This window comes from Thunnus albacares, chromosome 23, assembly GCF_914725855.1.
Source record: "Thunnus albacares chromosome 23, fThuAlb1.1, whole genome shotgun sequence".
Classification (NCBI taxonomy): domain Eukaryota; kingdom Metazoa; phylum Chordata; class Actinopteri; order Scombriformes; family Scombridae; genus Thunnus; species Thunnus albacares.
Window position 1 is genome coordinate 25542537 of NC_058128.1, and position 7711 is coordinate 25550247.

A 7711-nucleotide genomic window follows, 5' to 3' on the forward strand; every position below is an offset into this window, starting at 1 on the left:
GACTAAACTAGTAAACTGTATAGTTAGTTCAAACTAGTGTAACGGAGATAGTGATTCCACTTGCCATACTAACCATTTTGCTATTTTTTATTATTGAATATTCTTCGTCCTTAACACAACGTGTACACCACTGCTAGCTAGGAGGGAAGAGTACCAGCAATGGTGCAAGCAAACGTTGAATACAAGCAACCCTCATCAAAACAAGCCAGACATTTTCAAGCTAGTTTGGTGTCAATAGCTCAAAAACTGTGGGAAAGTAAAGCATAGAAATTTGTGCAGAATAAGGAGGAAAAGAATAGTCAGAAAACCAATATGTGCTGTTACGATTCACTACACAGGGAAAATAAATATAAGTGAAACGCCCATATAAATTAAATTTAGTAAAACCGGCATAGGTCTTTGGTTCATGGCATATCTGTGTATTTCTTGGCGGTCCCCCTTGCCAAGGCAACAGCCGTACACATTCTCCAATATCACCGTGCTGTTAGAAGTGATAATAATAACTTAATGGCTCTTGTATTTAACAAGTTATTTCTGTTTTTTTGACATGGGGTGGTATGACTAACTTATGGATAGATGTTACATTACCTGGTGTAGTTGACAGGCAGTGAGCGCCCTGTTCAGAAAGCTGAGTAGCAGTCCCGGCAGCAGAACTAAGTATCAGGACAAGCAAACGGGGGCAGTAAAAAAAAAAAAAAAAAGGTTATGGACCACAAACACATAGGCCCCTTCAAAATTTGAATATCCACTAAAGTGTATATGCGAAAATGTCCCTCATTTTCGTGGTTTTACAGTGCTCTCAGACCACAGATTCTGTTGGCACAGGTCAGTTGATTTGTGGGATATGCGCAAGTGCTTAGTGAGTAACAAAACAAACAAACAAAACAAAATAGTACCAAAGGAATGAATGGTCTGAGAGCACATTAATGCCATGAAAATAAGAGGCATAGACTTTACTGGATAAAGAAATTTTGAAGGGGCATATGGGTTTGTGGTTTAAATATGTTTTGTTTGCTGCTCCAGTTTGCTTGCACTGCTGCTTGGCTCTGCTGCTGGGGACTGCTGCTCAGCTCTCTGAGCATGGTGCTTGCTGCCTGTCATCTATGCCCGGTATCATTTATCCAGAAGTTACAACACAAACTAACCCTTAAAGTCTAGTTAATAAAAATAGGTAATCGTAGTTTTATGACAAACTATGCACATTGTGATAGAGATCCTCAGCAAGATGCTTGTTTTGTCGAAGTGGAAATGTCAGTGAAGGTACTCCATCAGTTTGTTGAGGAAGGCTTCCAGTTAGCCCAGTCGCAATTGCTGAATCCCCTATACAATGTAAATTCTACTCAATTTCCATTCAAATTGTCCTTCAAGTGGACTCCTCCCACCGTGGACAAGCCATTGATCTGAAATTAGAGGAAAAATATTTCAGTTTCACCAAAAAAGTTAACAAGTGTTCAGTGTATTCCCATGACTGTTGCAAGTCACACTGGGATTGAAATATTGCACATTAGAGAAAAGTTGCATTATGTTGGTATGATTACAGGTTAGGGATGGGAAGATTCATCAATTCACATCGGTGCACTATCATAAATGTTCAAAATGCAATTACAAAAGTGTGCTCTGGATATAATTTTGTATGACTCCTAATGAATCCTTTCTAACAACTTTGCATTGGTAAAATCTGATTTACTTATATATAATTATTATTAGGGGCCCTATGGCTTTAGAAATGTGTAAATAGTTTGTGACCAATAATATGATATTCATATTGATTTCTCAAGTGCTACAGCTACATGGTGCGCTGCAGGTGGAACTTGTGCTCTATTGGGTCACGTAGCATATGCATGTAAACTGTCGACAGAGAACACTACACTACAAAGCACTTGTGAAAAGGCCTGTTTGTGAAAGGTTCAAGCATTTTTTTAGAGGTAAAAAAAGAAACAGCAGAAATGAGATGGTTACTGAGTTGCAGTACTAGAGAAACAAATATGTAAAGTAAAAATTGAACTTTTTTAGTTAATTTATGATGTTCTGTATGCTTAAGTAATAAAATCAAACTCTCTGCACCATATTGAATTTCATAGCATCATTCTAGTGCATGGGATTGCAACGCGTTGAATCAAATCGTGTCAAATTGCACTGCATCGCAATAGAGGTGAATCATATTGTGTCGCCTCGGTAGTTGCTTCATATGTATCTTTAATGTATGGATTGTTGGCAATGCATTGACGTGTATTGCATCTGCCTCAGTGATGGAGATGCACATCCCTACTACAGGCATGATCTTACCAGTTTCTGCTTTTCCTCCAGGGAGTCAAGAGATTTGTCAAGGAGGTTTAGTGCCTCAACTGTTGAAGCCCATGCAGGAATCTTTGAGTCTTTGCACTTTCCTGCATTTCCATGATGTTTCTTCTAGGCACACAACCTCACAGATTCCCACAAGCTTTTTCATGACTTTTCTCTGAAATTATAATGCACTGAAACAAATGATTATCATAATAAGAAATATTATCAAGACACATCCTTACCACTAACATAACACCCCCCACCAAGATTAGTACTTGCTTACCTTTGCTTTAGAGTCTGAAATATTGACTTTATCCCAAAGCCTTTGTTCCAACCCACAGGCAACTAAAAATCATGTAAATATTATAATTCTAGGATCATTGCTTATAATTATGATTAGGGCTGCAGCTGATAAATGTCATCTATTAATCTATTATTTTTATTTATGTAATTTTTTAAAATGTTATTGTTTTTTAATCCATATTGTGGGGTTTTCAGTGTCAGACTATCGGCCATAATTCGCACAAAGCTCAGAAAAAGGCAAATCCCCTTAGCTTACCTCAATTCCTGGATGTCTATGGAATCATGTTGCTGCTATTTGATTTCATACATAGCCAATAACTGAGCTACTGTAAGATTGCCTAATATTGTTCTTTGATATAACTTTAATCTGCATGACATAAATGTGGCCAACTACAAAAACATCTATTCATTTGTGTGATCCTTGTAAGAAGGAAGTTGTCAAATCACAACAAATACCTCCAATTAAAAAAAAACAAAAACAGTAAATACACTGCAGACGCGCAGCAGCTGACAGAAAGAGGAGGTCATATTATACAGAGAAATATTAGCTTTTTCTGGGTAAATAAATATTAATATGACATAAAAAGGGAAGCTAGAGGGAAACGAGAATGCTGAGCTTTAAGGTTTAATCAGGAGTCATTAATAACACCATCAAGCACATCATGTTTAATTAGGAAAGTAGTTTAAAAACATGCACACAAAGGGCAACCATTTACTGCATACTGATATACTGGAAACTGAATACATTAGGCTGATAATTAGTCTGATCAACCACCGTCAGTAATCAATACAAACACACATTATTAAACCATTAATCAAACCATTGGCTAACAGCAGTCAATGTCAGCCAACCTTATCATACTTTAGCAGTTAGCTAGTGTTTCTGTAATGAGGACAAAACGTTAAAAAATATACATATTAACAGTTTGAATTAAACTGAAGCTCGCTGCGCTTTCAGGGAAAATATTAAAGGTCAAACTCTTTTTAAGAAATATGACATATTTACAAATTCTTATGTGTATGCAAAAACACATACCTCTGGAAACACAAGATAAAAAGTGTCAAACACCAAACAAGAGTCAATGGCAGAGTAAGCTGTTTGGCATTGGCAGAGAGGATTTGACATATTTTTCATGGGCGCAACCCACATACTTTTAAAAGGGAAATAAACAGGCTCTCCAACGGTATAAGATTTATTGCCAAGAAGCATTGTTACAACAAAGAAATAATCTACCAAACATAAATGTCCTTACTTTTTATACTAAGTTTATATTACAACACAAAATGAGCGACCACAGAGAGAGAGACTCAACAGAAAATTAGCATTTCCGCTATCATGCTTCATATGTTCCTTAAGTGTAGTTGATATGTGTGATGATATATGTGTAAATAAGTATATTAGGTTTCATGTTAAGGTTAGAAACCTTTTGCTAAAGGGAAATGTTGGGGGTTGTCATCTGAAGTATAGCGAGCATATTTTCTGAACTGCACTGCCGTACGTCCTTCGGTTTGACTTCCTCTCTGTGTCAGAACTTTGTCGGAACATTTTAGCGCTGAAATTTTATTCCTTTTCATGCAAAAATCTGTTATTTAAGGGAGAAGTGTGTCGAGGTCTATGTGTGTCGCAAGGCTGCCTTGTAGATTAGCTTGTCACACTAGGCTACTGAAGAGACTATAGCCCCTTTTACACAGCCTGTTCAAGGCGGGAATGTGGTGCCGTTATTCTGCCTCACTGTTCTGTATAAAATGTACAAACATGGAAATGGAGGGGCATTGTTGTTAAGCCAGCAGCAGAGTCCCCGCCAGAAAAGTTGTTAGGCTGGATGGCAGGGGAGGATTTGGGCTGAGCAAAACATGTTGCTCTGTGTAGAGGTGTTACTGGTCATACAGGGTGTTTGGGCATACACCAATAACATTACTTTCCCATTGCACACACTGTTGTTTTGCTTTTTTTTTTAGTATCAGCACCCACATTTATCAAATAAAAAAGACAACAATGTGATACCTATAGATAGTTATATTTCATTAATAATATTGCTTGTAACCTGTTGCCTCAATTTTATGGAGTAGATATGGTGTATCTTTTCTTAGTGTGCATCATGATGCTCATTTTGTAAATTGTGGCCCCATTTAGAGTAAAATAGATGATAAAGCAGTGTATGTTAATAACCACTGTGCATCTGGAGCCTAAATTTATATCTGCATTGGACCTTTACACCCCAACCTACGGGCACTATTCTGTGCAAAAGGTGGAGCATTTGGACAAAGACTTAAGATCATAATGGAACTGCTGGAGGTACAATACTTTAGTAGCTGATGTAGCTTTGTTATGTAAGATTTCTAAATAACATGAATAAGGACATCCTATTTAAAATGTAATTTTTACAAGAGTGGAAGCAATGAGACGCATGCACTACAGTGTTGGTGTGCAACCTCAATTTCATGTAGCCTATTCATCTAAAGAGAAAATTATTATTTATGTTTTTATTTTATTTTTTTACACCCTTGGTCTTATTTGCATAGTTTGGCCATCGTGCCTATCAATTATGATATGATATAAAACTGTGAGCTGATTCACATTAAGAGCACAAAGGAGGAAAAGTGCTTGTAGTCCATGTTCCAAGGCCCAAAATTAAACTTTTTTTGTGGGCCATGGGGACTCAATATATATCAACAACAGATTTTTCCATGATTTTCTAAACTGACTTATTTCTGTAGCTGTAGCTAGCTTGCTAATATTGCCTTACGACACACAGCAGCAAGACTGAAGACTGAAGTGCATTAATTTGGAACAAACACAAACAGTGATGAGGTTGTAACTTGACAACAGCCTTGACAAAGGTCAGTTATTCAGAAATAACCCACCGCAGAATGCCTTAATTGACCAATTAGAATTGAGTATTCAACATAGCTATGTAGTAATATATTACTGTAAACTTTTAAACAATTATTAGCCTGGGCTTTTATTTGCTTAAATCAACAAAAGCAACCAGCCTCAGTGGGGCAATATTGAATACATGAAAAGAAAAACTAGTGACTCATGCATTTAAAATAATGTATTTTTGACAAGTAGGTGAGTAAAATACTATCAGCATTGATAGGCATGATGACCAAAACCACAAAAATAGGATCCATGTTGTACAAAAACAGAATTTGTTGCTATGTGTTTACATTTCTAAATAAGAGAAACATCCACAGTGATTTTTTTTGTGATTGATTTATCTGTTGTTGTATTCCTCTCCAGGACTCAGCGTGTTCCTCTGTTGAGAAGACTAGAGAAGTTGTCCTTCAGTGCCTTATAGAATACTTTGGAGAACATGGGGAACGTCTCATCAAAGAATTCAACGTAGGTGAACTTAATTTGCATTAAACTAATTCAAGGATTGTAACTCCTTGATTTGATGCTGTTGTCAAGTAGAGTGATACAGATGTGTGATGATTTTTTGGGCTCTAAATAAACTTGAACTTGAAATTTTGCTTTAATTTGTCATCCACTCGTACATTGACAAAGAGGCTCTTTATTAAAAATGTATCATCTGGTGATGTGATATGCCACTATATGCTATATGACACTGATTACTGCGACCAACACTAAAGTCCCCGCTATACACCTTACAAAATGCATGGTTGTATCCTAACAAGCTTTTTGTCAGAAATGGGAAAATAAGTATTTAAAGATTTACTCAGTTTTTTTTTCACAGGCATCTCACCTATTTTGTTAAAGTACGGTTACTGAGGTCAACAACCTTTTAACAGCTTAAGAAAACATCATATTAATAGAGTTGTTGTGTAGTGTTAGTGTCTGTATTAAAAGATCTGTAAATCATTTATAGCAAATTTCAATCTTGTGCTTTGTCTTTTGTTAGTGGAGTTGCCCTTTAGTTAACATTTGGATTTGCATTTGGGCATTTTGCAATCATATTGTGCCTTCAAAAATATTTACCAGAATAGTAATTCATCTAGATACAGGTGTAAGTTCCTTACAGTTTTGTCTCTCCATCACCTGCATCAGGAATCAAGCATCCAATCTATCAAGCTACATTAACATTACTGTAATGTAAAACAGCAACACTATATAAACTGGACAGTTAAAACAGCACTAATGTCAATTTAAAAAACTTCTGCTCCCCTGAGGAGTTTTTGCTACATACTGAGTTGTATTTTGTCTATCAGATTATTATTTGATGCCACACATGTTATATATGGTATGGTCCTCTGAACTCTGATTAATTCATCTGTCTCATGAAAGTGGCTCCAGTCTGCCTGAAAGCTTCAGCATGGAGGGTTCATTTGTTTTAAACACCCACGCAGCACAGGTTGGTGGTAGTTTGTTGGTTGTTCTCTATCATATCGAGATTGTCTTTCCACTCTGTTACATATTCCATATGTACGGGGAATGATCCCCCTGCTGTCAAGGTACATGGATACTTCTTTAAGACACACCAGCTTGCCCAGTCATGCCCCATGGTTTACCTATAAAGGACCTGTGCTGGCATGTAATCACTGATTGTTCGATCGCCACCTGAGTCAACGTGCAGTGTGTGACAGTCTGTGTTTCTGAAAGTATATGAGAAGTGAAGGACAGTGAATCCACTTACCTACATAACTTGTAGTTGAGCATCTGTCTACGGGCAGCCTCCCTGGATTGCTGTTCCCTTGCTGCTGGTTTTCCTTTTCTCCTCCAGTCAAATGGTTCCCTGCTCCAGCGTATTGCTTGCGGTTCATGAGCTAACGCACTCAATGGGTTCCATGCTGGGCTCGGTCTTATGATCACTGTGGCTGTGGTTCCCCATACTGGCGTATTGCTTGTGGTTTCGTGAGCTGACGTGTTTTGTGGGTTCCATGCTGAGCTCAAATGAAAAAAAAAGCACTTGACTAGAGTGAGCCGGCATCTCTCTGCCTTCAGAGGCTAATCCTGAGGTGGTTAGATGCCAGTGTGCCCCTTTGGCATATTGTCAGCTGTTGCCGGCTGACGTGCTCAGTGGTAGTCTGTGTTGAGCGCCGGGTTGGCTGCCAGCGAACATCCCGCCTCTCTTTCCCCTCCACATGTATTATCACCAAACATGCTTCATAAATCAAAGACAGAAAAGCGGGTTATAAGCCAGCCTAGCTGTTTTAGCAGTGG

At 37.8% G+C, this 7711-nt stretch overlaps 1 long non-coding RNA gene across 1 annotated transcript; it reads right to left on the minus strand.

Annotated features, from left to right (window-relative positions):
• Positions 1 to 1055: 1055 nt before the first annotated feature.
• LOC122975581 lies at positions 1056 to 7485 on the minus strand. The gene is made up of 3 exons (XR_006400713.1): positions 7185 to 7485; positions 2287 to 2458; positions 1056 to 1400 (listed from the first exon to the last, which is right to left on the minus strand). It is a non-coding gene; the product is annotated as an uncharacterized LOC122975581 (long non-coding RNA).
• Between the last annotated feature and the right edge of the window lie 226 nt (positions 7486 to 7711).